The sequence below is a fragment of the Coffea arabica genome, chromosome 9c (assembly GCF_036785885.1).
Source record: "Coffea arabica cultivar ET-39 chromosome 9c, Coffea Arabica ET-39 HiFi, whole genome shotgun sequence".
Classification (NCBI taxonomy): Eukaryota; Viridiplantae; Streptophyta; class Magnoliopsida; order Gentianales; family Rubiaceae; genus Coffea; species Coffea arabica.
In genome coordinates, this window is record NC_092326.1 from 884,902 (window position 1) to 895,776 (window position 10,875).

Genomic DNA, 10,875 nt, shown 5'->3' on the forward strand with positions numbered 1-10,875 from the left:
TATTGAATGCTTTTGAAAGGCGAGCCAAATAGCACTCAATCTGTTGCTGAGCTTCCAATCTGTGAGAACTCGAGAAAAAAAATTATTATATGTACACTATGAATTTCTTTTATTTTAATTACTTTGATATTAGAAATATTATAACGAATAAATGGATAAATTAAATGTCTAATTGAATTTATATAAAAATTGAGAATTTAGAAATATTCTAGAATGGTGTAAAAAAAATTATATGAATCAAATAAACATAGGATATGCATATCGTAATTGAGCCATTCGAATATATTATATAGTTGAGTAAGTTACATGACTAATTAATTTTCCTTAAAGCCAAATGTATGAAAATCTACTAGATCGATATAAGCAAAAATTTTCAAGGTATATACAAATTAGAACAAACGAAATTTTGAGACAATATATGAGACAATAAAATTACGGACTCATGGCAACCAAATGAACTAATATTAAAAGACCAAACCAATCTTAGAATTTTGATTAAACTACCGTGCAACCAAGAAACGAGCTATCAAAACTCACAAAAAAAAACAGGAACCGAGAGAAGGAAATAGTTGGAGAGCTTGGAACCGAATGGAAGCAAGACAACCAGCTGCTAAGTCTAAGCGGTGGAAGGGAGAAAATAAGTAGAAATTGGCTATTAGATTGGGCGGTGAATAACGCCTATCAAGACAGCTGTCAGAGAGAAATTTACTACCAACATTTGCCAAGAGACCGAAAGAGAGAAGCAAAGAGAGATCATTTGTTACAATACCTGGGCAGTAGCTGAGTGGAGAAGTAAAGCTACAAACCTCTTCCTTCAAACCAATACCGAGAGCAAGACTGAGAGAGCGAAAGTGAGAGCCTAGTGAGTTCGTCATCAACTAAGGACTGGAGGGAACGAAGCTAGAAAGGAAACTGATTACGTCTGCAATTCCAAACATTTAAGGCAGGAGGTAAGTTTCGTGAATAACACTTATATACTGAGTATAACTGAGTATATGTTTAAGCTGCAAGTTAAGTTTGGTAGAGGAAGAGAATAAGCTTCAGTAAGAGAAAGATTTTTCTGCAGATGAAATAAACAAGTGACTAACCTGGTAGGAGCTGAGAAGCTTGAGTATGGAAAATCTAATGCATGCTGTTATGCATCAGATTCTATAACTAAGGGCAGAAATAAGTTTTGATTATGTTTAGTCTCTTGAATCTTAGTCTCACATTTTGTTAAGAATAATTTGTGACCGAATAGATATCCCTGGCAGGCATAGCTGTACCATAAAATTGAAGAGGAATTATGAAGAAACATCAAATGATAGGCTGCTGCTGCTGCTGGAAATTATTGGTTTCAGCCGAGAGAAAGAATTAGAATTTATTTCAGGTTTCTTCAAGGAATTTGGTTCTAAACTTTTATATTGAAGCTTAACTCAGGGTATAACATGTTAGTTCTAGCATGTTTGTTAGATTTGAGTACCTAATGAAATGATTAATGGAGGAAATTCTGATTAAAAGCTGATTCTTGCCGAACTTACATCATGGCCGAGTAAGGAAAGGGCTTTGATCAGTCTTCCCTTTGAGTTAGTTGCAAACTTCACGCATTCTGCTTAAGGTTACCCTGTAGTTTGATAACCAATCCTTGCATGTTGAACTTAATGAAAGAAAACTGAAGAAATCTGTGTTTAAGAGCTGAGTGGCTGTCAAAATCTTTCCAGCATGGCCGAGAGAAGGAGTTGAGCATCTGATCAGTTTTTCCTTCGAAGTTTAACTGTAATTTTTATACTTGTTGTTCAAGATTACCTTGTAAGCTTGTCCATTATATATTTGCATGTTGAGTTGAAGTTAAAACTGAAGAAAGAACCGAATCTTTAACTGTCTTATGGCTGAAGGTTTACTTAGCTAATGACAGAATTAGTTGTGGCTTTTGGGTTGAATAATTCGTTGAAACTAGATGCTAATTGCTTTGGTATATGCTGGAATGAATGTAACTTAAGTATATAGAGATTAAGCAAGTGAAAGAATAGAGTTTTTGCTTAAAAGCTTGAAATAACATTACTGGAAATTTGTAATTTGTCTGTCTAGTTGGGGCATGAAAGTGAAAGGAAAGACTTGAGAAAACGATAAATGTTGGACCGTCACACTGCTAGAAAATTTAGTTGGGGAATGCTATAGCTGATAACAGCTTTTGTATGTGATTTTGGCCGAATAACATGCTGAAACTATGAGTTATTCACCTTAGTTCATGTCGAACAGAATATATACCAAGTGACTAATATTTGAGTAAGTGAAAGAATGAAAAGTCAATTTGCCTTAATCTTAGAATATTGGATAGAAAATGGTTTAAAATGATAAAGTCAATAAGTCGAAATAAATTATAGAATAAATATTGCGTATATGTTATATTTTAAAGTCAAACCTAATTCGAATAATTTAAATAATAAGTGAAAAACTATCAATGGTAAATTTACAATGGAATTACATATATACCTCAGGAAGTAGCTGCAAGCCAAGAAACGGATTCGAGGCTCGAGAGTAATTTATTTGGATATTTGGTGAGTGTTTTCCGAATTTATGTGTTAAACTGCTTATGTGTACTTAAGTGAAATTATGTGATAAATGTACTTATTATGAAATATTGCTAAGTGATTCATTGCAAAGTGTATTTCAATTGTCTCTCGCCTTCTAAGTCGAGAGTGTACTTTATCGCACTCGTTTTAGTTGAGATTGAAGGTCGATAATTCATCAAGTGATATTGTAAGTGTGAATGACTGTAAGCCGTGTGTGTACTTTATCACACCGGCTGAACTGGGCCCCAAAACCCTCTGTTCAACGGACTATTCAAGCCAGCAAAGGGCTTGGTCGGGTAGGACGGTAACTTTGGGTAAGTGTTTCGGTATGCTCAAGTATTACCACAGAGTAGCAGATTACTGAAATTGATATGGCCATCCAAGTGAGGGAAATGTTTATTGTTTTGGAGGTTATAAGGAGGAGTTCGGCGGAGTGTGTAGTGCATTGAAGTGGCTCTAATGCGAGCACCGTTTCCTTTTAAAAGTGATTGATCAGTGAAGTGTCTCCTCAATTGCTAATGAAAGTGATTGTACAGTGAAATGTGCACTACTTGCTTAATTGTATTGATTCATGTGATTATTAAATGTTACTTGCATGGAAACCTCACGGGCGTAAGCTCACCCTTTAGCTTTATTTTTCTTACAGGAGTCGGAGACTGAAGAGTGATTGGATTGAACTAGAAAGTTATTTTGGAAAGATCCGTTATTCTGTGTATATAGTGTAGGCATGGTCTCTTTTGAATTTTGAGACGGTTGAATTTTTGTTTGAATTGGTGTGATATTAAGAATGGATATTTAGAACAAGTATTTTGTTTCTTTTATTGGACAAATTTATGTTTCAAATTAATTGGAGATGTACTTAAGAGTGAATGTTCAGTTGTCCAATGGTAATGTTATCTCTGAAGTTAACGTGAGTGAGTGAGTTCTGGCGAGAGCCAGGCAGGCAATCCGTTAACTTTTAGGGTATGCCCTAGGAGAATGTGGGATCGTCACACAATCTCTTTTCATCAAGTGCTTCTAACTCCTCAAGACGAAAACGAACATTATCTTCTTCACTGATTCCTTCTTGAATCGTAATTCTTAGCGAAGGTATTTGACACTCAAGTGGAAGAACAGCTTCAACACCGTAAACAAGCGCGTATGGGGTCGCTTGCGTGGGAGTTCGAAAAGTAGTTCAGTATGCGCAAAGTGCTTCTCCAATTCAAAGATGCCAATCCCTTTTCGATTTATCCATGATTTTCTTCAACAGATTACATAAGGTCTTGTTGAACACTTCAGCGAGTCCATTTGCGGCAACGTAGTACATGAACGAATTGTATTGTTTGAAATGAAATTTTTCGCAAAGCTTGTTCATTGCTACATTGCAAAAAGGCTTACCATTATCGGTGATGATATAACGTGGGACTCCATACTGATAAATGATGTGCGAGTGAATGAAATCTACTATATTCTCTTTCTTGACCTCTTTTAGAGGAACCACTTCGGCCCACTTTGAGAAATAATCCGTCGCCACCAAAATGAAAATGTATCCTCCAGAAGATTTTGGGAGCGGTCTAACTATATCCAAACCCCAAGCATCGAACAGCCAAGAAGCCACGGTTGGATGCAATGGTTCAGGAGGTTGACGGATGAAATTGCCATGAAAATGTAATTTTGGGCCAGATTGGTGAGCACCACATATTCCAAAGTGAGCCTCCTCCATTGCTTGCGTGGCATCATCTTTTCCAAGACATCGTAGAAACACCCCATCGAATGATTTTCGGTAAAGTGTCCCTTTGTAGTAAATGAAACGTAGCGCTCGACGACGTATATCAACCCTTTTCTTAGGATCTTCTGATAACTTCCCATGATTAAGGTAATCAATGATGAGGTGACGCCAATCCTCCTTTTCAAACTCATGGACAAAAATATGATAAGTATTTTCTTTCTCGCCACCATCTTCTCCATCAAACATCGGAGGTATGATCCAACTTTGACATATTGAAATTTGATTTCAATGAAAAGGTAGAGTGATCATGGATGCCAATCTTGCCAAAGAGTCGGCTTGTTGGTTGAAATTTTTAGGGATATGTTCGATAGTGACACTATCTAAATATTTCATGAGTTGTCTTGCATACTTATAATATGGGATCAATTCAGGTTTTTTAACATCATAAATACCAAGAAGTTGATTTACCACTAATTTGGAATCCCCATAGACCCTGAGATGCAACTGTTTCATGTCTACAGCCGTTTTCAGACCCATAATCAATGCCTGATATTCGGCCACATTGTTTGAACACCGACATGTTAAAGTAAAAGAGTATGGCAATATATCTGATTCAAGAGTATAAAAGATAACTCCTGCACCAACCCCGTCACGGTGTGCGGCTCCATCAAAATACATTGACCACGACGCTTCGACCATAAACACTTCTTCATCGGGGAGTTCATCAGTCAACTCCCACTCAACAGGTATGGGAAGATCGGCTAAAAAGTCTGCAAATATTTCTCCTTTGACAGCCTTCGCAGGTACATAAATAATTTCAAATTGTTGAAACTGGAGGTACCATCTCGCTAGCCGGCCAGATAGTACCGATTTTGTCATGACATATTTAATGGAATTAGACTTAGATATGAGTCAAATAGTGTGCGCTTGAAAATAATGTTTCAATTTCTGAATGACAAATATAAGTGCCAAATACAACTTCTCGATGGGTGTGTAATTCAACTCATTAGATGTCATCATCCGACTTAAGTAATACAGCGCATTTTCCATACCTTCATCATTTTCTTGAGCAAGCAAGGCTCCAACTGGTCGTTCTTGAGCGAAAATATAGAGAATCAACGGTTTTCCTGGGATGGGCACAGCCAACACTGGGGGATTCATGAGGTACGTTTTGATGCTTGTAAAAGCATTCCTACACGATTTAACCCACGCAAAGGGCACCCCTTTCTTCATTAGTCGACTGAAGAGTTGGCATCGCCCAGCCAAATTAGAGATAAACTTCCGAATATATGCCAACTTCCCTTGAAGGCTCTTCAATTCATGAATATTTCGCGGTTCAGGCATGTTCACAATGGCATCAATTTTAGATCGATCGACCTCTATTCCCCATTTATGAACGATGAAATCGAGAAACTTGCCAGAAGTGACTCCGAATACGCATTTCAAAGGATTCATCTTTAGTTGGTTTCTCCGAAAACGTTGGAAAACTCTTCGAAGGTCTTGAATATGATCCCCTTGCTTCTTTGATTTCACCACAAGGTCATCAACTTAGCACTTCACATTTCTATTGAGCATATTATCAAATATTCTTTGCATTGTCCTTTGATACGTCGCTCCAGCATTTTTCAAGCCAAATGACATTGCTTTATAACAATAAATTCCCTTGGGGGTGTGGAAGGCAGTGAGCTCCTCATCCTCGAGCACCATGCGTATTTGATTGTAGCCAGACGATCTATCGAGAAAAGATAGTACTTCATACCCGGTTGTAGCATCTACCGTCAATTCTGTGATGGAGAGTGAAAAATCATCTTTGGGGCAAGTCTCATTTAAGTCTCGAAAATCAACACAAATTCAGATTTGCCCATTCTTCTTTCTCACAGGGACAATGCTTGAAATCGATGTTGGATATTTCATTTCCCGTATGAATCTAGTTTCAATCAATTTATTTATCTTATTTTCTATCAGAGGAATCAATTCGGATCGAAAGCGCCTTTGAGTTTGCTTGACAGGTTTTGTTCCTCGCTTGACAGACAAATTATGAACGGCGATCCTTGGATCCAAACCAGGCATTTCTGAGTAATTTCAGGCAAAGACGTCCCTAAACTAGAGCAGCAAATCAACATACTTTTTCTCTTCTTCAGGAGTCATACAAGAGCTTATGTAAATTGGGTGAGGATCGTCGCTTGTGCCAAGGTTAATCTCTTTTAGCTCATCGACTGTATTTTTTACTCCTTATTCAAGTTCAGGGGAAGCATCATCCACATCTTCTTCTTCTTTTTCGGAATCACTGATCGTAATATGATAACAGGAAGCCATACTTTCTTGATCTTGTTCTTCAAAAATGGTTTCAATTCTTACATTGAATAAGTCTCCATAGTGCATGAAGAAATTGGAGACTCGCTTTCTTGGTCCGCTCTTCTTTATTGAAGTAAGACTTTCTTTCTTGGCAACTTGGTACTCTTGCTTTTTACTGCCTAATCTTTCATAGACGGGCGGTTTCAAATTTTTTGACTGCAGGCTAAGTCTGTCAAACACAGAAGTACGCTTTGACTTATTTCCCAACCTATCGAACACAAATTTCTTTCAGCTTGTGATCTCCATTTCCTCGTTCACGTAGTTACAACTTGCCCTTTTGATCATTATACGCACTGGAGAAAGCGGTTGACAACCAAGACCCATGATGAACTTTCAACATTATAGCCTTTTTCTTTCAACATTTTCTGCGTAGGTGTTAATCCATGAGTTTTCTCGCCAGTCACCTCAGGAGGGAGTTTGCCCAATGCATGCTTCTCATTTGAGTTATACCCGGCCTTAGCAAAAAGTCTATATACGTTTGGATCAAAACCTTTTTGAATCCGATTAGTTAGTAGTGAATAATGTTCTACCGCCGGTTCTTCTTTGAGACGAGCAAATCCTTGCAAGCTCGTTTTCTCACTTTTAACAGGCTCTATTTTGGTGAACGGAACATTTAATGTACCATTCCTGATAAAAGAAGACTGACCGTCCTCTCTCCTTGATCTTGGAATATACCGTAAAATGGGTACTTTGAAATCTTGACTTTCTTCCTTCATTGATTCTTTTCTTTTTGCTTCTTTCTGAAGGTAAAATTTGGCGTCGGCAAAGTGAGTATCGGCCTCAGTGAAAAGTTTATCATCGGCAACAGCCTTCTTAACTATACCATCTCAACAATATTTGAAATATTGATGCAGAATAGATGGTATAATTTCATTCTTGTGAATCCAGGGTCGTCCCAAGAGCATATTATAAGAGGTTTTGACTTCAATGATATGAAATAACGCATTTAAAGACAACTCACTAATGAGCAATTCAAGTCTTATGAGACCAATTGCTCTTTGCCCCCCTTGGTTAAATCCTTGGATCATGAGGTGGCTCTGGGAGAGTTCATTGCTTGAGATTCCTAATTCTTTCATAGCACGTACGAACATAATATTGGTAGCAGATCCCCTATCAATGAGTATCTGATTTATCTTCTGCTCTCGGACATACGCACTAACAAACAAAGGTCGATTATGGGTTTTGAACTCAACAGTTAAATCGTCATTATCAAGAAAGATAGTCGTTGCACAATCCACTGGTGATTTATCATCGATTTTGAGTTTTTCCTCAAATTCAGTGCCAATTTGTGTGACTTGAGGATTTTCAGCTTTGACGACATTACAAGAGGTGGAATTATTAGCATCGTCACTTAAATCCTTGGGTATAAATTCTCTCAGTGCCACAGGCTGTCGAACCTCTTGAAGGAGCTGAAAATATGAAGGAATTGGTTTTATGGCCACTTTCTTTTGTTTTTTTTGTTGCATTTTATCGTTTCATTGTCATTTTAGGCTTTGTCCAACGAATGCTTTTCGAAAAGTATTTTTGGCTTGTAAGTTCTCTTTCGAGTGACTAAAGTCCGTCATTCATTGTCATCTTCAATAACGTCTTCAATTGAGGATTTTTCAAACTCCTTGGACGAAGCACTGCTTATTGTGGCTAAAACTTCTATCGGACAATACATAGATCCAAACATTATTGTTGTTTGGTTTGTCGATACTTTATCTTCCTCGAGAAGAATTTTTCCTTGACGGGCCAATTCCATAATTTTGTCTTTAAAGACAAAGTATTTAGTGAGAGAGTGGCCAATCAGGCAATAATAACAGCAATAATTTGAATCATTGACTCAACCAGCTTCCTCTGGGGGCTTCATTTCAGGAAATTCAAGGAGTTTCTCCTTAAAAAGATCATCAAACATCTCTTGTAAATCAGATTCAAGGAATGAGTATTCTTTTTCTTGCATCTCTTTCAAAGTGGGTCTTTTTACCGACCTATTTTGAAGGGAGTCTACCTTTTCAGTGATCTTTCGGCTCACCTTGGTAGCAATCTTCATGGGAGCTGTGTTTATTGCCATGGATTCCTTATTATTGAATCTTGAAGGAGGCTTGCCCCCTTTTTTATTTTCTTGCCTTTCATTGCTTTGACGAGGCGATTGCACTCGCGGAGCTTGAATAGGAAGCCCATCAGTCGCATTGGCCGTGATGCTTAACTCCATATCATGAGTATAAGTAGCTAATTTTTCAAACATGTTTGAACGTATACCCTGTAGAATATAGCTTAGGTTCCAATGTATTCCTCGGATGCACATTTCTATGGCAGAGGGTTCAGACAGTCTGTCTTTGCAGTTGAGACTCAGACTTCTCCACCTATCAATATAGTTGACCACAGGTTCATCCTTCCATTGATGAGTGTTGGTCAACTCTAACATACTAACGGTTCTTCTAGTGCTGTAGAAGCGATTCAAGAACTCTTATTCCAACTGTTCCCAACTGTCGATGGACCCCGGAGTGAGATCAGTGTACCAATCAAACGCATTGCCCTTCAAGGATCGGACGAACTGTTTGACTAGCAGGTCACCATAGGTTCCAGCGTTATTGCAGGTTTCGATGAAATGGACCACGTGTTGTTTTGGACTGCCTTTTTCATCGAACTGTTAAAATTTAGGCGGTTGATATCCAGCAAGCATTGCTAGGTTGTCAATTCTAGCAGTGTAAGGTTTGGAGTAGGTAAAGCTTGATTCGAACTATCCCTATTTTTGTCTTTGATCACGCCTTCAACAAGTTCCTTCAATTGTTCTATGGGAATAGTTTCATCGGCGGTCACATATACTTCCTTCACCTTGTCTTTACCTTTAGATGAGGGAATTTCACGCTTTTGGTGCTCCTTAGGGTTCGCATGGCTTCCTTCAAGAGCATGATCTTTCTAGATGAGTAGTTGAGCGATAAGAGTATCTTGGTCCTTGATGTGTTTCATCATGGTCTCCATCATCTTGGACATGTTCGAAACTTGTTTCTCGAGACTTAAAATGTTTGTCATCATGGCAGGTATTGTAGCAGAAGAAGCAGCAGAATTTTCAATAGAAAATCTTGATTGAAGAGTTTCATGTGAAGAGGCTGATCCAGTGCTTGATGAATCATCATCATACTTAGAAAATTTGGATTCGGATCCAAATTCGAGCATGGCAAGAGCCTTCTCAATCGAGGCAAGAACGTCTTGGATTCCTATCGTGGAAGAATAGCTCATTGGTGATGTTGAACAGAAGACGGGAGTTGGTGTCGATGGAGCTTCCATGCTACTTTGGGTGGAAGCTCTCGTCATACTCCTTGTCACAGGACCAATAGCGCGAGTATTGGTGGCAACATGTGCAGTTTCCTGAACATATTTGACATTAGCAGCGTTGGAACAAGCAGTCATGGACTTGTTGTTCTTTGGTACCATTGATGATGTATGTAGTTGAATATTTGAAAAGAAGATATGGAAGGCAGAGATGGTCCCACCGAGGGTGCCAAAAATTTGTACGCAATTAAAATTTCAAGTCTACAAAACTACAAGAAAAAAGAAATACACGACAAATATGTGATATATAAATTTAGAAAACTATGTGGGTACAATCTCTGGAATCTTCTCGAACTTATAGAGAACTTCTTTCGATTCTTCTCTTTGAACGTTAATCTAAGGGTTTCACAGCTTGTACTTAGATCAACCACTGATTCTTTCAAATCTTGATATGGAAGATTTGAAGAACTTGAAAATATTTGAAAACTCAAGTTTTGATATATGGAAGACTTGGGGAGCTTGAGGACCCAGACCTTCGTAGTTTGGAACTTCAATATTTGAGCGTATATGATGCCTCCTAATGTGTATCTCTGTGTCCCTGATTTGGTTTGAGAGACCCCTATTTATAGTTGTAGTAAGAGGTAGAGGTTGAAAATCTGTGTACCACTTTACTTGTCTTGCAAGACGTGCAGTCATATTCGAACTGTACCAGTCAAATATTATCTCTTCATTTTATATTTATTAATAAAGAGATAAGTAATTTATCGATTGGCCAAACTCGTGGGGACACGTGACGTGGCGTCATTTGACTGGATAAACTATTGCAGTATATAAGAAATATACTTAGATTAAACAACTCTAAATATTATCCCTTTAATAAGAAATAAATACATAGATATTTATCCAATAGGCATGTGATATGATATGATTTGGTTGGTGGAGATATCCCTGCAATTTGAATTGTTTTGGAACACCTCAACTTGACGCGTGGCCAAATATAATTGG